Here is a 9,879-nt window from a genome sequence, read left to right on the forward strand (position 1 = left end):
CTATTTATGTTATAGACAAACTATTTGAATTTTCCAATCCCCTTCCCCCCAAAAAAAATTTATCTTTAGTCTTCATGTGACACATGAGTGAAAATAATAATATTTTTTAACACTTAAAGAATAGTCCAGGAATACTCATGTGAAGCATTTTTGGCTTATAGGTGTGGCTGCTGGAGCAGATTCCGGGTCCCAGAGGTCTTCCAATCATCGGCAACGCTCTCTTCTTTTAATGCGGACTCGTCAGGTAAGACGAGCCCACCACATTGTCTTGGTTTAACAGCTATTTGACATACATTTTATGCATACTCAAGCAAAACAATTTTCTTGAGAGATTTTTTTTTAATTATTGTGTTCCTGATTTAATGAAACTTGGTAATTCTCGTCAGTCTGAGAGGAATTTGTCTTACGTCTTGTCTCAGAACTCTTCAAGAGGTTCTTGGCAGTGGCAGAGAAAGGTGAAGTGACCAGATTGTGGTTGGGTAGCACGGGTACGTGTCTCCTCAGCTCCGCTAGAACTGCCGAGGTATGTGTCGATGTTAAGGAAAGATTTTAATGAAACAATCGACATGTTTGTTTTACACACGCAACACACACACACACACACACACACACACACACACACACACACACACACACACACACACACACTAACTGGAGAAACAGGCAGGAGTAACTGGTAGGGCGCTCCAGTGGAAAAGGCTCTGTACTCGGACCTATATATATACAATTATATATACAATCTCATATTCAATATATATAGTATATATATATATATATATATATATATATATATATATATATATATATATATATATATATATATATGCGAACAAGCCTGAATGGTCCCCAGGACAATATGCAACTGAAAACTCACACCCCAGAAGTGACTCGAACCCATACTCCCAGATGCCACGCAACTGGTATGTACAAGACGCCTTAATCCACTTGACCATCACGACCGGACAAAATGAGGTGATAGCCGAGGCTATATGAACCACCCCACCGCGGCACTCGGATAGTAATCTTGGGCATAGCATTTTACCAAATCACCTCATTCTTTGGGGCACACGTGGAGGAACACAAATGCGAACAAGCCTGAATGGTCCCCAGGACAATATGCAACTGAAAACTCACACCCCAGAAGTGACTCGAACCCATACTCCCAGATGCCACGCAACTGGTATGTACAAGACGCCTTAATCCACTTGACCATCACGACCGGACAAAATGAGGTGATAGCCGAGGCTATATGAACCCACCCCACCGCCGGCACTCGGATAGTAATCTTGGCACTCGGATAGTAATCTGTCCCCAGAATGAGGGTGATTTGGTAAAATGCCTTGCCCAAGATTACTATCCGAGTGCCGGCGGTGGGGTGGTTCATATAGCCTCGGCTATCACCTCATTTTGTCCGGTCGTGATGGTCAAGTGGATTAAGGCGTCTTGTACATACCAGTTGCGTGGCATCTGGGAGTATGGGTTCGAGTCACTTCTGGGGTGTGAGTTTTCAGTTGCATATTGTCCTGGGGACCATTCAGGCTTGTTCGCATTTGTGTTCCTCACGTGTGCCCCAAAGAATGAGGTGATTTGGTAAAATGCTATGCCCAAGATTACTATCCGAGTGCCGGCGGTGGGGTGGTTCATATAGCCTCGGCTATCACCTCATTTTGTCCGGTCGTGATGGTCAAGTGGATTAAGGCGTCTTGTACATACCAGTTGCGTGGCATCTGGGAGTATGGGTTTCGAGTCACTTCTTGGGTGTGAGTTTTCAGTTATATATATATATATATATATATGTCGTACCTAGTAGCCAGAACTCACTTCTCAGCCTACTATGCAAGGCCCGATTTGCCTAATAAGCCAAGTTTTCATGAATTAATGTTTTTTTCGTCTACCTAACCTACCTAACCTAACCTAACCAAGCTTTTTTGGCTACCTAACCTAACCTTACCTATATATATAGGTTAGGTTAGGTTAGGTAGGGTTGGTTAGGTTCAGTCATATATCTACGTTAATTTTAACTCCAATAAAAAAAAATTGACCTCATACATAGTGAAAAGGGTAGCTTTATCATTTCATAAGAAAAAATTATAGTAAATATATTAATTCAGGAAAACTTTGCTTATTAGGCAAATCGGGCCTTGAATAGTAGGCTGAGAAGTAAGTTCTGGCTACTAGGTACGACATATATATATATAAACACATATGTATGTATGTATGTATATATGCATGTTCCAAAATTTCTTAAAGAAACTAAATGTAGGGTTGCTATAAGAAGTGAAAAGGAAACATGAAATCTTGGTACTTGCAGGTAATTTTGAGCAGCACAAAGCACTTAGATAAGAGCGAAGACTACACTCTCCTTCATCCATGGCTTGGCAAGAGCCTCCTCACCTCCGCTGGTAAGTCCTCGACAAGACGAAAAGAAAGAGAGAGAGAGAGAGAGAGAGAGAGAGAGAGGAGAGAGAGAGAGAGAGAGAGAGAGAGAGAGAGAGAGAGGAGAGAGAGAGAGAGAGAGAGAGAGAGAGAGAGAGAGAGAGAGATTAAATCATTTTGGCAATCATGTCTATCCAATCTGCCAAATAGTTACGCAGGGCATAAAGAGCTAAACCTAATTATCTCATATGCTACTGATTGTTAAGTACGTTCTGTTAAGTAAGTATCTACCCCCAAGCCCTCCTCCTTGCAGGCAGTCACTGGCATGCTCGCCGGAAGCTTCTCACCCCAGCGTTCCACTTCAAGATCCTGGAGCAGTTCATAGAGGTCTTCAACAGACAGATCAACAAGATGGTGCATAAATTACTGAAGAAAGCTGATGGAAGCCCCCTTCGACATATCTGACGACATTACCCACTGTGTTCTGGATATAATTTGTGGTCAGTATACATACATATATATATATATATATATATATATATATATATATATATATATATATATATATATATATATATATATATATATAACCACATTAATACAATTTCACACACTTGGACTGCCGGATCCTGGAACATAAGACCACAAAAGCAGAAGCCCGAAGCTCTACTCCACTACCCCCACAATAATCAAGGAACCAAAAGGCACACTGGTATCCAACTGGGACTTAAGTCCCATAAAGAGAGAGAGAATACCATCCTAAGGTTCAGAATATTAGACTTATATTCAATACATGTTTTTTAGCTTAATTTTAAAATACTAAATTAATATATTTAGATTTATTTCTGGTAAATACACAGCTCTACCCCCCTTCTTATATTGAAATATCTACATATAACAATTACGTGTTGCTTCTCAACAGAGACGTGCTACATAGCCTTCCCAGCTTGGTGCTTTCTTTCATATTTACTTCTCAACAGAGACAGCAATGGGACGCTCCATCAACGCCCAGGATAACAGTGAATCCGAGTACGTCCAAGCTGTGAGGAGGTAAGCTGGATCTTTTTTAACTCATTCTTTATCGCTGTGTTATTAATTCATTTACTCGTTTATATATTTAACAGTAATATATTGGTAAAAATAACTAAGGTAGTGGTATTACGACTGTTGTAGAGGTTTCACTTGTGTTTCACTAATGGCAGGTTTATTACTGCGGTTCTCTATGTGGATACTTCGAGTCGAGATCTACATATATATATATATATATATATATATATATATATATATATATATATATATATATATATATATATATATATATATATATATACATATATAACATATATACATATATACATATACATATATTACCCTACTTTAAAGTATGTAAACATCCTTTTGACTATAATCGTGTACTTTTTGTAATCAATTTTCATTATCCAAATTTTTTGGAGTTATGGACAAGAATATGGAGACATGGAAGCTTCATAATTGGCATGTCTTTGATCGTGAAACTGTCGATGATTATACTTAACCCATTTAACCTGCGCAGGATATCTGGATTAATACAATACCGCCAATTTCGACCTTGGATGTACAATGACTTCTTATTCAAACTGCTGGGTCCTATCAAGGAATATAACGCCTGCCTCAAGACCCTCCACGACATGTCCAACAGCACCAGTAAGGAGAGGAAGGCGTCCCGGAAAGACAAAGCAAACACTGAGGTCCTCGAGGAGGAAGAAGTATTCGGTAAGTTTCAAGACTATTAAGTAGAGGGGGTTTTAAAGAGGCATTATCCTGTAAGGTTCAACAAATAAGTCTGTTTAGCTTATAAAATAATATTATTTTTTTACTTGTGTTGCTTTGACAAACTAAACTAACTTATCCTAACCTCCCTAGGCCTAATTCACGATATCTGAGGCCTAATATAGTACACATGTGTGCTATACTAGGCCTAGGAATATTTACTTTGTGTTCTAGCTTCATTTATTTTAAAAGAATTCCTTACTAGTCAGTATACTACTATTTAAAAGCTAAGAACGTACGAATTGTGACTATTGACGATCGTCACAATACTACTATCTAAACAGTAGAATGGGTTAATTATATTGTGAACACTTGCTAATAGACCTGGACGGGAAATGTAATCAAGAAATACAAAATGAGTCTACAAATTGGGAGGTTGAAGCCTAGAGAGGGTTTTCCAACTTACAAAACAAAGCTAGTGGAATGGACAGAGACGCCAAAAAACAAATTCGGGTCAACTATTAGACGGGAGAGGAGGATACGAGCAACATACTAACACATATTTCATATAAGTCTTCACTAATGGAGACCTCAACAATTTACTCAACCAGGGAAGAAGAAGCGTCAGGCGTTCCTGGACCTGATGCTGGAGTACGCTGAAGAAAACCCCGAGTTGACAGACGAGGAGATAAGGAAGGAGGTGGATACATTCATGTTCGCGGGTCACGATACCACGGCGTCAGCCATCAACTGGGTCCTCTATTGCCTTGGTCTTCACCCAGATATCCAGGTATACGTCTACCATTACCAACACCCGAAACCCGAACGGGTTTGCCCGAAACGCTATGCGTACTAGTGGCTTTAGGTATTGTAATGTACTACCTCTATCTTTAAATCTAACAGAAATGTTTGTACTGTAACGCTGCAACTATGTATGTGCTGTTCCTAAATAAATTATTATTATTATTATTATTATTATTATTATTATTATTATTATTATTATTATTATAACACGGGCGAAAATCTTCCTCAGATTTTATTTTGTGGGGCAAAGCAAAAGATAAAGTTACAGGAAGTTCCGACATTATGTTACAGCTGACATTGGGCACTGGTATCCAAGTATCATAGTGAAGCGTACACATGCCAGTTGTCACTATCCCCGGCACTATAGTGAGGCGTACACATGCCAGCTGCCACTATTCAATGCACTATAGTGAGGCACACACACATGCCAGCTGCCACTTTCCATTTCATGGGCAGTAATGATCCGGTTACTATGCTTGCTTATAAGTCTACAGGTCTAGAGTTTGCTTTTATATAGAACCATGTGACTATGCCTACTTAGCAAGACTCCCCTAATTGAATTCAAACTCCCTACTCACGTTGAATGAAGCCACGTGAGTAGGGAGTTAGACAGGATAACTCAGGTACTGGTGAACAATGGCTGTAGTAACCGTGAGATAAACACTACTATAAGACGACACTTGGACCAGTGGTATAATCCTGGACCAAGAACAGAAGCCTCAACACCTCTAATAAAATTATATTACAAATCCACCATGCACAGTGAATGTAAGAAAGAAGAAGGAATAATGAAAGACAAAATATGTAAAGGAGTAAAAAACACAACCACTAACCAAAAAATAGATATCATCATATACTATTAAACAGAGAAGACTACCGACCACCTTATTAAAAACAGCCCGAAGCCGACGGAGAACCCTTTACAGCAGTCAAATGTGATGTATATGTACACTTGCCCCCACGAAGGATGTTGCCTTCAATCTAAGTACTTAGGTATGACGTCGATCAAGCTCATGAGGCTCATGAGGCATATACCTGTCAACTTTAATCAGGTGTCCCTAAAAATCATACGAGACAAGTCCATGATATCACCCAATCAAGAAAAAGTTGAATGAAAACAATTGCAGAATAGACAAAATCCAATATGAAGATTACAAATTCTTGAAGCCCTTCACATAAAAATCAACAACCCATCATAAATATTTAAATAATGGAACTATTCACTCTACCCACCATGAGAGTGAGAACAAGACTGGAATGCGAAGATGCCACTGCTGACGTCACTGCCCAAAACGCCGTGCCCACTACAATTGAATTATCTTTGTATGTATATGTTATTGCCCCATGCCCCTTCCCTTTATGGGCTCACTATAGCCCATGCTACTTGGATGTTTTGTTCCCAGTAACTGAATCTAAAACAACAAAAACCTTTTAAGGCTGAGTGGACAGTGCTCGGGATTCGTAGCCCTAGGGTCCGGGGATCGATCCCCGGCGAAGGCGTAAACAAATAGGCAATGTTTCTTTCACCCAAATGCTCTGTTTACATAGCAGTACATAGGTACCAGGGAATTAGACAGATGCTATGGGCTGCTTCCTGGGTATGTATACTCACCTATTTGTGCTTGAGGGGGTTGAGCTATGGCTCTTTGATCCCGCCTCTCAACTGTCAATCAACTGGGGTACAGGTACCTGAGCCTATTAGGCTCTATCATATCTACACTTGAAACTGTGTATGGAGTCAGCCTCCACCACATCACTTCCTAATGCATTCCATTTGTCAACCACTCTGACACTAAAAAAGTTCTATCTAATATCTCTATGGCTCATTTGGGCACTCAATTTTCACCTGTGTCCCCTAGTGCGTGTGCCCCTTGGGTTAAACAGCATGTCCCTATTTACCCTATCAATTCCTTTGAGAATCTTGTATGTGGTGATCATGTTCCCTTAACTCTTCTGTCTTCCAGCAACGTGAGGTTTAACTCCCGTAGTCTCTATTCGTCGTTCAAACCTCTCAGCTCGGCTACTAGTCTGGTGGCAAACCTTCGAACCTTCTCCAGTTTAGTCTATGCTTATGGACTCCATGCTGGAGTTGTATACTCCAAGATTGGTCTGACATATGCGGTATAGGAAGTTCTAAATGGTTCCTTACATAAGTTTCTAAATGTCGTTCATATGTTGGCCAACCTGGCTTATGCCGCTGATGTTATCCTCTTGATATGGGCTTCAGAGGACAGGTCTGGCGTGATATCAACCCCCAGGTCTTTCTCTCACTCTGACTCTTGAAGAATTTCATCTCCCAAATGATACCTTGTGTCTGGTCTCCTGCTTCCTACACCTATCTTCATTACATTACATTTGATTGGGTTAAACTCCAACAACCACTTCTTCGACCATTCCTTCAGTTTGTCTAGATCTTCTTGAAGTCTCAAGCAGTCCTCCTCTGTCTTAATCCTTATCGTAATTTTGGCGTCGTCAGCAAACATTGAGAGGATCTATACCCTCCGCGAGATCATTTACGTATATCAGAAACAGGATAAGACTAGTACAGAGCCCTGTGGGACTCCACTGGTGACATCACGCCAATCTGAGGTCTCACCCCCTCACTGTAACTCTGCTTCCTATTGCTTAGGTACTCCCTTATCCACTGGAGGACTTTATCAGTCACTCCTGCCTGTCTCTCAAGCTTATGCATCAGCCTCTTATAGGGTACTGTGTCTAAGGCTTTAAGACAGTCCAAGAAAATACAGTCCGCCCAGCCTTTTGTGTGGTACTATATGAAAGGCTTTCCGGCACTCCAATAGGGAGGTCGGGCGCGCGCGCGCGTGTGTGTGTGTGTGTGTGTGTATGTGTGTGTACTCACCTAATTGTGTATGCCGGGGGGGGGGGTTGAGCTTTGGCTCTTTGGTCTCGCCTTTCAACCGTCAATGAACTGGTGTACAGATTCCTGAGCCTACTGGGCTCTATCATATCTACATTTAAAACTGTGTATGGAGTCAGCCTCCACCACATCACTGCCTAATGCATTCCACCTGTTAACTACTCTGACACACTACTCTAACTGCAGAAGGTCTATTGTCTCATACTTCCTCTTGCTGCTTCCATATTGATTCGGGGTCTTGAAGTAGGTAGAATATAGTTGTGCATTAATTGGCTGTTGATTGCTGGTGTTGACTTTTTGATGTGTAGTGCCTCGAAGATGTCAAGCCGCCTGCTATCGCCGTACCTATCGATGATTTCTGTGTTGTTTGTTAAGATTTCTCTGGTGATGGTCTGGTTGTGAGAAGAGATTATGTGTTCCTTGATGGCTCCCTGTTGCTTATGCATTGTTAGTCGCCTAGAAAGAGACGTTGTTGTCTTGTCTATATACTGAGTTCTTTGGGGCTTACAGTCCCCAATTGGGCATTTAAAGGCATAGACGACATTGGTCTTCTTCAAAGCATTCTGCTTGGTGTCTGGCGAGTTTTTCATGAGTAGATTGGCCGTTTTTTTGGTTTTATAATAAATTATCAATTGTATTTTCTGTTTTTTGCCTGTAGGGATGACGTTCCTATCAACAATATCTTTCAGGACCCTTCCCTCCGTTTTATGAACCGTCGAAAAGAAGTTCCTGTAGAATAGCCTAATTGGGGGTACAAGTGTTGTGTTGGTTGACTCTTCAGAAGTTGCATGGCGTTTTACCTTTCTTTTTATGATGTCTTCAACGAAACTGTTAGAGAAGCCGTTGTTGACTAGGACTTGCCTTACCCTACAGAGTTCTTCATCGACTTCTTTCCATCTTGAGCTGTGGCTTAGAGCACGGTCGACGTAAGCATTGACAACACTCCTCTTGTACCTGTCTGGGCAGTCACTATTGGCATTGAGGCACATTTCTATGTTTATTTCTTTGGTGTAGACTGCAGTATGGAAGCCTCCGCTCTTTTCCGTGACTGTTAAATCCAGAAAGGGCAGCTTCCCATTGTTCTCCATCTCGTACGTTAAACTCAACACAGAATTCTGTTCAAATGCCTCCTTCAGGTGCTGCAGACATTTGGCATCAGGTACCTGTGTAAAAATGTCGTCAACATACCTGCAGTATATGTCGGGTTTCAAACCCATGTCAACTAAGACCCTCTGCTCGCTGGTGCCCATGTAGAAGTTCGCAAACAGGACACCTAGGTGAGAACCCATTGCGACCCCATCTACTTGCTTATACATGTGCCCATCTGGGCTCACGAAGGGTGCCTCTTTAGTGCAGGCTTGGAGTAGTTTCCTCAGTATGCTTTCTTGCATGTCAAGAGGAGTGCATGCCGGGTCACGATACACTCTGCTATCATCCCGGTTGTCTCGTCCACAGGTATGTTGGTAAATAGTGACTCCACTCCAGATATGGTGAATCTTATCATGTTTCCTAAGAATTCTTATCATGTTTCCTAAAAATATGTGTACAAATGGGGTTCAAATCCATGTATATGAGGTTGGTTGTGTTTGAACTGATGTAGAGAAAACAGACCATTAAACCCATAGTTAATAGATGTTGGGTTGGGATGGGATGGCTATGTCCTAAGCATAAGATACCATATATGGAACCAAGATCTTGGTATCGGAGGTTTGGGCAAGGGCGGATGGGTTGATGCAAAAACATCACTCCCCCCAAAAAAAAGAAGGTGCAACAATCGACGTCAGGTCAAGGCAGGTTTGCTTCAGGGTTGTTGAGTCCATAACCAACATTGACAGGAATATTCGGCAAAGATCCATGCAGGTTAGGGCACAGGGTAGTTGGGTTAATATAAAAACAAACACTTTTCTAGGAATATAAAATACAATATTTGACAAAGATCCATAACTAAAAAATAAAAAACAGCCGAGAATATTGGACTGCATATTAGAAATGCGCCTTAAATATGCAATATATGGAATAGGTGAAACTTGGGGGACAAATTGGGCATTGCCCGTGCTATGATACGCAAACTC

General features: G+C 41.1%; 1 pseudogene; it reads left to right on the forward strand.

Annotated features, from left to right (window-relative positions):
- LOC138355196 (cytochrome P450 4c3-like) overlaps nt 1-9,033 on the forward strand; it is an 11,441-nt pseudogene extending 2,408 nt beyond the window's left edge.
- Nucleotides 9,034-9,879: the final 846 nt, after the last annotated feature.

This window comes from Procambarus clarkii, chromosome 66 (assembly GCF_040958095.1).
Source record: "Procambarus clarkii isolate CNS0578487 chromosome 66, FALCON_Pclarkii_2.0, whole genome shotgun sequence".
In the NCBI taxonomy this organism is placed as follows: domain Eukaryota; kingdom Metazoa; phylum Arthropoda; class Malacostraca; order Decapoda; family Cambaridae; genus Procambarus; species Procambarus clarkii.